The 10,529-nt window shown below is 45.6% G+C and overlaps 1 long non-coding RNA gene across 1 annotated transcript; it reads right to left on the bottom strand.

The window, feature by feature from the left end:
- Positions 1-3,324: 3,324 nt before the first annotated feature.
- Positions 3,325-7,366, bottom strand: LOC129380387 (uncharacterized). Its single transcript, XR_008608390.2, has 2 exons — positions 6,288-7,366; positions 3,325-3,528 (listed from the first exon to the last, which is right to left on the bottom strand). It is a non-coding gene; the product is annotated as an uncharacterized lncRNA (long non-coding RNA).
- Positions 7,367-10,529: the final 3,163 nt, after the last annotated feature.

The following is a 10,529-nucleotide window of genomic DNA, read 5'->3' as shown; positions in this document are numbered from 1 at the left end:
ACGGCTTTAACCTAGCACAAACTGGGTTAGATTCGTGGCAACGCGTAAAGTTCGCAAGCTAGGAGAAGTGACTGCGGTTATCGCTTTCTCTCAACTAGCGTGTGTTGTGAAGATTGATTCATTAGTCGACGCCGCTGATTCCGAATTCGATTGTGGATTTTAAAGCTCGTAGGCCTAACATGGCTAAGGTTGGCTGGTGAAGGCACGTAAAGTTGGTTTGCTCAAAACGAAGAACATCTAAATTGTAATTAAACGCGAATACACGCCAGTCAAAATTACTATTCCTATCATAAAATGGTATATTTTATTTAATTATTTCTAATAGCTTTTCTTTGACGCCGTAGTGGCGCTGTCAGCGCAAGACGCTATCTGCAAACGTAAAACCCTATTAAAACTCTTCACTCCTGCGTGCCCCAGCGCTAACACCCGCAAAGCTCTTTGGGGCCCCTATACTAAAGCTCTCTATTGTTTGCGTTCCGCTATTCAATCCGCTATTCAATATTTAATCGTTGGGATAGGTAATGTCGAGGACGGGCCCCAAAATAATCATTTGCTGTAGCCACCTATTGTTGATAATTAGAAAGTTAATTACCATAACTTCGCTAATTACGAACGTAATTGCGGAAATTACTCTGTATCTAGAGGCTGCCTCTCCGTACACTCGAATGGCAAACATAACACCCCCGTGTTATATACCGTGATTTATATTGCCATTATTTATATTTTATTATTTATATACCGTGATTTATATTTTTCTAATTTTAAAAATTTGGTGCAGCTAAGAAAACCTTGTATGTCTAATGAGTCCTCGTAACAGAATATAGCTTTAGAATAGGGGCCCCAAAGAAAAGTATAAACCCCATGCAAGCGATCTTGCACGCGACAAGCGACGCGATGGAGATGGCTGCCGCGTTCGCTTGATCGTCGCCTACAAGTTTTACTATAGAGGTTAGAAGGTTTTCTAGCCTCTATAGGTGTACCCCATAGAGTTTCTAAAAATACCCTAGAGGGAAATGTGGCGCTAGTGTCTACGGGGGTTCTCATGCGCGTTGCCTCAACCTACATGGGAATGATGGGAAGTACAGGCTTCGGATTGACTTCGGTCTTTAGACTAGTGGCGTTTGTTTCTGGCGCAGTAAACAAAGCTATACTCAAATATTATCGCGTAAAATCTAATTCTATTTCTGCAGTATGTTATATAATGTACAACACGCTGCATAAACTTTGTATGACTTTGAGATGGAAGCATGGTTTACTATGGTTTGTCACCAGGACACACCAGGGTATGCATACTTGTGCGATTCTGTTCCCAATTTAACGCCAAAGAATAATTATTTATTCATTTTTTCAACAGCAAAACAACCGTGCAAGTACTTAAATAAAAATACTCATCATGTATTTCTGGAAATAAAAATGTTGTATTGTGACAAAGCGTTGCGCCCTTGAGAGGAATGCTACAAGTGTCGTCTGCTACGACGCCTGCTCGCTGCAAACGCGAGACTTTTCTCGCAGACGACAGGCACTTGCGAACTCTCTCGCTCTTTCGAAAGGTTGCGTCGGCTGTCACGATTGCTGAACGTCTTCAAGTACTTTTAAGCACATCTGCTGCAGTGCTAGCTAGGACGCTAGTGGCCTCCTACGAGTATGCTGCATCATATTTTATATTGGCGTACCGCTTCCGAAGCGTTACAGCGTGGCTTTGCGGGTACCCATTGTGCGACACTAGACTACAGCTAGGAAGCAGCTATCTTTCCTACCACAAGTAAGTTTGTGTTCTCAAAGTCCTAAAACACGCATTTCAATGAGCACATAAATGAGCACATAATGAAACCCTCAATAAAATTTGATTGTCAAGCCACTAGAAGTACAACTGTATATGTCTTGTATCAGTAGTGCCTTCTTTGTCCTATTCTGAAGTTTCATAAAGCACGTAACGCTACAGTGCCAACCTAACACACTTAACAAACAAAGGTCCAAACGCTCAAAACATGTTCTTTCAACGTTTACGATGCCGCCGCTTTCTCGTCGCGGCTTCGACGCCACACCGCGACACAAGCATCGTCCCAGTCGCTGGCCCAGCGCGCTATCGCCACTCCGAGCAACATAACAAAGGCAAAGAGCTTTGCGTTGCACTGTCCAACTGCAGGTTGTAGCAATTGCGCTTGGAGCGAAACCAAAACTGCCAAAAAAATACTTGCACACTAGTTCGCCAGTCAATAGAATGCCAATCCGAAGCCTGTACTTCCCATCATTCCCATGATGGTTGAACGATCGCAGCGCCAGATTTGCCTCTAGGTATACTAATATGAAACTCTATGGGTGTACCCCATGTGAGCGATGCATAGAGTTAGTAGAACAACTCTAGAGGAAAAGCTGGGCCGGAAAAGTGGGAACCTCTAGGGCGCCGCCCTGTTGCTACTGGTCAATGTAGCCAGCGCAATTACTATTGAAAGAGCTGAAAACAAGTACAGGTCACCTTATGCTTTGTCATCTAAAAACGCATACCTGATGGCTTTATGAAGGTGGTGCGTTAATATTAAGTTTACAGAAAGCGATTGCTAAGTCTGTGACTTATGTAAATCACGATGTACGCATTCATGCAATAAAGGATGACGCGAATTTCGGTTTCGTATCTGTTTTTTGGATGCGTAGTATTTTCGTACAGTTTAGGATTCTATGGTTTAGGTTTGACATGCGATCGCGCGTCGACATCGGACGCTATGGCACACTCGTGCCTTATGTGCCACCGAAGCCCCGAAGTGCTCTGGCATATACCTTCACATGTAAGTAAACGAATGTATCTCCTTGTTGAGAATATCACGCGAGTAGGCAGCTCTTGTGGTGCATCACAATCGTTTGAGAAGCGTCACAATAGAGCATTTCTCTACATGCGGAGCGCTGTTTTTATTTGCAGGTTTCCCTTCAGTAGGAAATTGCTGGACAGGCGGACAAGCGCACCGGAATTGTACTGGCGAAGCCACAAGCAACTCAAAGAATCTGTTTAATTGTTGCACTTTGAACAATCATGCTTCTACAAAGGCCACAGCAGAAAAACAGCCTGATGCCGAGTATTTCTGCGCCACGAAGTAATCAAGAGGCGAGTGCCTAATGCGGACGAAATCGAGTGCATCGAGACTTAGAACGACAGAAAGCTGAGCTAGTTGGTAAGGATTCATTATGCAAAACAGAGGTGAGGCGTCCAGACAGGACACAAGAGTAGAGAAGTGGGCGGCGCTCGTGTTGTTTGCTTGTAAATACTCTACTCTTGTGTCCTGTCTGCACGCCTTACCTCCGTTTTGCATAACGAGTGCATCAACCCACATATTAATAGCGTAGGCGTTTTATTAACTGTGCAATATTTTCAACACTTCCTTGCATGCCATTTCATGTGGCATATCTTTTCTGGTCACAAATGTGTGCAGCGAATCTATTTGCATGATCGACTCCGGGCCTGTGGGACCGTTCACTTGCACTTGATGCTGAGTCTTTTACATGTATCCATAAACTGCAGATATGCACATCAGATCCCTGCAAGCATTTTCAAAATTCAATTATTTTAGACAACAGGCACATATGCAATACTGACATAATCTCAAATACCACTAAGCAGCTGGGACACATTTTTGTTGATCATACTCGCAGGTAAAATAAGTAGATCATGTGGACAGCTCCAGCACATTTTCCTGAAATCAGTGTGTACAAGGGGTATGCAAAAATAATTTTTTTCTCGCGCACCGATTATTTTTTTGTATAAGCAAGAGAACCCACCATGTTAGCGTAACGTATCATGTACATCACACTAATATGTGCTTTAATTTACCAAGTGAGATGAGTTACTTTTATGGCTCATTCAGTCATATCACACTGCAAGCTGCATTCATCAATCTTCAATTGGATTTTGCAAATGTTTAATGAAACATGTTTCCCTTTTATGCAGATATGCAATGGCAAGCCCTTCCGTGTGTTCCAAATGTAAAATTTAAGCTCTAAATTAAACAAGACAGTATCAGAAGCCCAAGGTACAGAAATTATGAGAAGTGTCGAATGATTTTAAGGAAAGAGTCGTATTTGAATATGCAAGACTTCAGCGGAGGCCAAGCAAGTCAATGTAGGTAGAATACTCTGCAAAATTATGCGAGTGAGGGGATGTCAAACAATGGGTCAGGAAATGCGTTGTTTTTCTGAAAAACTAAAGCTGATGACTGTCATATCATGAGTCACTTTAGCATCATGAGACTGCTGCTTGATAAATTCAGAAATAAACCAAAAAACAAGACACGCAAAAAATAAAAAACAAAATAATGATGCTCTCTCCATACTGGGATAAATAAAAACAAACAGATCACATCTAATGTGGGCATATCAGACGCCTTGTGAAACACTAAAGGAAAAATTCAGTTTCGAGCTATGGCACTTGCCACATAGATGTGAGGGGCCTTGCACTAATAGTGATAGTTACCACTGCATTAAGAAATTGAAAGCATTTATGCAGACAAGGATGATACTTTATATTTTTGGCTACCACTTCAAATGCCTCCACTAAGTGTTACAATGCTGCATGCAGCCATACTAAGGATCTCGCAGCAACACCTGCAGGTAGGAAGCAAAAAGCAGTCAAAGTGCTGGTGTGTACTGGACACTATGTTTGAAAACTTTTAGGCAAGAGGAGTGCAAGAAGCAGACATAACTGCATTTATTTCCATAATTCCCCATTTGAATGGCCTTTTCTTTTTGCTTAGACAATGCCTACGCCTAGCCACAGCAGCTCCTTCATACAGACTTCGCAAGCCAAGAGGCCGTGGAGGCAAATGCAGTTAAGAGGCAAGAAGCAATAGCACTGGTATCGACATGCATCTAATTTCTTTCTTTTTCTTTCATTTAGGCAGCCAGCACACCCCGAACAGCCACCTTGACTGCGGGTGTGTCACCCTAGTCACCAAGGAAACATTTGAGGGAAAGCGACAGGCAATGTGAACAGCCACTTCTCCATGTAAACGATACACTTTCTCTCGGATTACTCCTACGCCTCGCCACGCCAGCACACTTGTGCACAAAGATGCCACGGAGGCACGTGCAGGTCAGAGGCAAGAAGCAGTGGCACTGGTGTCGACATTCACCCAATTTCTTTTTCTTACACCGAGGCAGCCAGCACACCTCGAACAGCCACCTTGACTGTGGGTGTGTCAGTAGATTCCTGTTGTACATATGCTCATAATAAACTTCAGTAAATTTGAACTTGATAATAAACTTGAAGGCAAATGGGACATTGATGCATTGTTTTTTTGAACATTTATTGTACACATACAATATATGTTATACTTTGCAGTGCTACAGAGCATATTTTGAAGCTTCCTCCTATATTTTGCACCTTTAATTACGTGTGTGTTGTGTGGCCCTCAATGCAGTTCATGTTGTAGCAGCTGCTTTGTCTGTGTATCGCACATTGGCTTAAGCTCGTGATATCCACATACTTCTCTCACACATACAAAATAAAGTTCTATGTAGTCCTCAGTGTTGCAACAAAAAATGAAAGCAAGCAATCCGATTGCGGAGTTGTGTTTATTACAGTGATTCCTATGACAGTTACTGACAAGTTGACAACTTGAACTGGTCAATCCGTCCATAGCCTCCTCTATTTTTCAAAAATAAAGGAGGAATGATCCGTCATGGCAAGGAATTGTATGTATACATAAAAAGAAAGGGGGATATGTGTGTGTTTGTAGTGGGGGGTATAGGATTAGGGCGGTACGAAAAAATGTACCAACACCGTCCTCTAGACCCATTCCGTTAAGGTACCGCAACAAAGCGTATTATGCATAAAGTTCATACAACCAACTCTGATACTACTACACACGCCAGGCGACGCGAGCTACATTTGCCATGACGCATTCGGGACTGCACCGGATGCCCTCCATATTATTTTCGTTAATCGTGTTCACTGCTCCGAGGCAAAAGAAAGATCATGGGCGCAGGTGCCTTTAAAGTATCTCGACCTTGCGAGGCACTGCTGCGCGTGCCAGGGGAGCTGTCCGTGCGAACACTCCCTGGCACACACCTGCCTCGGCGGCCCCAACCTACGTACCGTTCTGCTTAGAGCTTTGATCCCCCCCACTGTCCCTTCGGTGCCCTGGAGTTCCTGCGCCGCCTGCTTTATTATAATCTCAGGTGCTCTCCTGAGACTTCCGTTTGTCGGTTACATGCGCCCTACAGCTGGATCAGTACTTATAATAAATAAACCCGATCTATCGTCGCGACGATTGATCGCGAAAGCGCCTTTTGCAACATACCGCGTCCGTGCGAAGAGAATTACGGAACGCCAACGAGGAATCTGACCACAGCTTCAAGCTCGTAACCTCGTCGAGTGACACTCCTGCAACAGGCGTGACCGCTGAAAACCGCATACCGCCGGAAACTTCAACAGGATCATCCCTCGGTTGCATAAATGCCACCTGTACGGCCAACATGGACCACACCCACACCGTCCCGCAACATAGAATAAAGAACCAACTTATAAAGCCCAAACACACGGCTGCAAGCACACATCACGACACTACACGGAGGAAGGAAACTAAGGAGAGGCCCTACCCCCTCCGCGCGCTAGGAGAAAAGTGTGGCGGAAATGACGTAGTAGGTTCTCATTTTTTTGCTGCTTTTTTTTTTTTTTTTTTTTTTGTATGGCCACGCCTTTTGGGCCACAATGGCGGCGTTGTTATGGTTTTGAGCGCTCACACGTGTTGCTCTGGTAGGTTTCGGGCCGTGGCAAAGGCGCTGAGTGGGCGGGTTTGCGTTAGTCACCGTGTCTTGTTGCGCTGTGTTACCTGCACCGTGCTCTGCCAGATGTTGCGCGAGCGCGCGGCACCACGAGCAGCGCGGCGTGGTTTCGCGAAAGATGTAAACAAGAGAGGAGGGTGGCCCAAAAGGCGGAGCATCGCCATGAGCAACGCCAAATTCCGGCTTCACTTTTGCTTCACAAAGAGTGACGTCAGGGCCTCTCCTTAGTTTCCTTCCTCCGTGCGACACTACAAGCGAGACGCCATGCTGCTACGCTGCTACGGTTGCCGGATTAAAACTGACTACTGCCACCAAGTCTAGCAAGCGTCTCAGGAGCTGGCAACCTCGGCGCGTAGCAACATGGCGGCGCTCTTGCGGTTCCCGATTTCAATGCATGGGCCTATGGGTAGCTTGTCCTCTAGAGGCAGTATAGTAACTCTATGGAGCGATGACTTCGAGCGACGTCTCTCCAGTGTTGCCGGTATGAGGGCAGCAATATAGGCGCCGAAACTAGCGTGACGCGTGCTTTATTAACTTAAGTTGATGTATTTTACTGTAAAAAGCAGCATAAAATATTTCTGCAAGTTTTGCAGTAGGTTCTTATCCTTGCACGTATAAAAATTCAATCGTTTGCTCGTTCCGTGCGACAATCGGAAGTACTTGAGTTATGTACATCCAGTTCCGGCTTCGCGCTATTGGCTAGTCGCTCATAGCACTTCCGGGCGACGAGCGACGAATTCTAGATTTGCAGAACCGAGCGATCTGTTCACGCGACGGCCCGATCCACAAAATCGCGCTCATGGGGTTTAAGGCCCCAAAAGCTTTGCGTCAGCAAACATGGCGGCACCCATCGAAGCGACGGCTCTAACCTAGCACCAAACTGGGTTCAATTCGTGGTAACGCGTGAAGTTTGCAAGCTAGGAGAAGTGAATGCGGTTATCGCTTTCTCTCAACTAGCGTGTGTTATGAAGATTGATTCGTTAGACGCCGCTGATTCCGTATTCGATTCTGGATCTTATGGCTCGTCGGCCTAACACCGCTAAGCTTGGCTGGTGAATGCCAGTGAAGGCACGTAAAGTTGGTTTGCTCAAAACTAAGCGCAACTAATTGTTTGCTGCTTACAGAATAACCTCTAAATTGTAATTAAACGTGAAAGCACGCAAGTCAAAATTACTATTCCTATCATAAAATGGTAAATTTTATTTAATTATTTCTAATAGCTTTTTTTGACGCCATAGTGGCGCTGTCAGCGCAAGGCGCTAACGGCAAAGCCCTATTCTAAATCTCTTCACTCCTGCGTGCCCCAACGCTAACACCATACAAATTTAGAGAAGGGAAACTGTACCTTCCACAGTGCAACAAAAATAAGCGTAGCGGTCATCGCTACTAGATGCTTTTCAGTTGTAAAACTCCGCCTGGGAGCGGCGCGCGAACGTGACCCTCTGCCGTCTCCTCTCGCGAGGTGGCGCTGCCGCCACGGTTGGCCGGTTGGCTACGGAAGCTTCCCAAGGCAGCAGCGCGCCGCCGACTCAATGCCAGTTTTTTTTTTCTGCTCTTCGTGGCGCTAAATATTCAAAGAATAGCCTTTTACGTTGTGCACTCTGTAAAAAGCAGCTAATAGGTGAATGAAGAGGAGAGTGAAGCCTTTCGTTTGTGGCATGTTGTTTTATGTAGGCATGAAAAAAAGAATAGGACCGGTACAACGCCGGATTGATGAATCTAAGCATGCTACATCGATATTCACAAACGATGCGCTTTCTTGGTTGCTACAGCTACCTTGTGCCTGCTTTCTAGTTGACAGTTTGTATCCCTGGAGTAATAATGCATCCGCATAACAATGAAGATATTCAGTACTTCTCACGTGAACGCGAACATATGCTCTGGGCAACCAAGAATTAAGAGGGAGGCAGCACCCCTCTAGATCATATAAAACCTTCCAATATATCTCTCCGTAAGGGCCTGCATCATCCAGGGAAGCTGACACACTTTTGTTAACAGTTTTCATAAAGCCCAGCATCTTCGGCGTCGGGTGCTTTAAGAAACCTTGCTTGAGACTTCTGTACTCAATTAAGGAACTGTCGCAGCCAACTGCTGGGATTTCAGAGCTTATGTCCGCTATGCGTAGATCACATGGTGCGACCTTTCTGACTTTATGAATGACATATCCACACAGATAATAACCAACATTGTCCTCTATGTTTCCTCGAGCATAAGTGTGCTCATTGCGAGCACATTCTGGTGAGCTGCTTGGCTCCACGCAACTTTTCAACGTCGCTTCAATGGCATTGCGAAGACTATGCTTTGACTTCTAAACTTCTATGGGCTGCTTGAATGTGTCGTTGACGCTAACGAGCACAGGGTCTGGCACACCTCCCACACTCCCACGTAGCGCCGTTTTAACAGGTGTATACAGGCTTAGAAGGCGGAGTATCTGCGTGAAGTTGATTATAGTTGGATGAGACTCATCTCCACCGAAGGAACGCACTAGTCCAAAGTGTCGCTGAAAAAACACGAGTGAGTGAATTTTCTAGCAAACAGTGCAATGTGAATGCAGTCACAACAAATGTGAACAGTGTGCATTACCTCCAATGGATCTTGATTTAACTTGGCCGTCAAAACATAGAGCGCACCTTGACGCAGCAGATTATACACAATGTTTAAAGTCGACATCACAGTTACTCGCAAAGACTGTATCGTTTGTTATGATGCAAAAAGCTTCAGGTTCTTTTGAATTGCATTCTGTTCTGTCAAGTTTAGTAGTTCCAAAAAAATCTTTGATGACCTGAAATGATTAGTGTAAGAAGTTTATAGCCCTTAGGAAATGCGCACGAAGTTCAAAAGTGGTGGTCTGGTACACTATTTCGTCGTAGAATGTTCGCAAGGTTTTATTCACACAAACAAAAAAAACAGGAGTAAAAACAGACAAAGTGATAGTTAGGAAGGGCGCTGCACCCTCCCTAGCTATCACTTAATTTGTCTGTTTCTCGTGGTTTTTATCGTTTCATTGCAGGAATGTTTGCTCACAAGACGAGCAGCATTTTTCTGGCACATAAATAAGAAACACGAGCAAAACGTGCCACGCTGCTGCACGCATCGGCGTCTCTGTCCGCCCGCACAAACGTTCGCACCACCAGCCGTCGGGCCGACAGTGTCGCGCGCGCCGCCCCGCGGGCGCGACAGAAAGGGGCCAGGTGCCGCGGCGGAGTTTGACAACTGAAAATAATCTAGTAACGTTGCGTAGCGGTGGCGTCGTGAACTAAAGTATGCGACCACAGACGGCGCTGTACAACAGGAAACGGAAACAGTATTGCCGCTTTACCAGGTGTTCTGTGGCTTTACTGGGTTTCTGGCTGCTGCGCCTCGATCGTGCTCCCGCCAGTTTGGTTAGGGTGGCTAGAAATGGAGGTGTGAATACCGGCGGCGGAAACGTGACCCCCACAGCGCACCGATGCCGCGGGGCGGCGCTGTTGACCAAGGCGGGGTAAGCACGCAGCCGAAATGAGCGCCTCGCCAGCCTCGCGTCGGCTGCATCTCTACCACCGAAGTGAAAGTGAGCCCGTGCGCTTTCTGCGAGCGTCAAAGAATGAATCTTTATCATGAAAACACTGTTATGTCAGCCCAAATCATTACTCCTGTGAGATTTTACGGGCCCTGTTCGCACTGTATCGAGATTCAAACGCGTTTTGTCCGTGCGCATTTCGTGAGCTGGCTTTGGGTGTTAGGAGCTAGTGGGGGCTTCGAAATAATTTCGACCACTT

This window comes from Dermacentor andersoni, chromosome 1 (genome assembly GCF_023375885.2).
Source record: "Dermacentor andersoni chromosome 1, qqDerAnde1_hic_scaffold, whole genome shotgun sequence".
Taxonomy (NCBI): Eukaryota; Metazoa; Arthropoda; class Arachnida; order Ixodida; family Ixodidae; genus Dermacentor; species Dermacentor andersoni.
The sequence above is the reverse complement of the archived record's forward strand: the minus strand, read 5'-3'. Positions and strand labels throughout refer to the sequence as shown.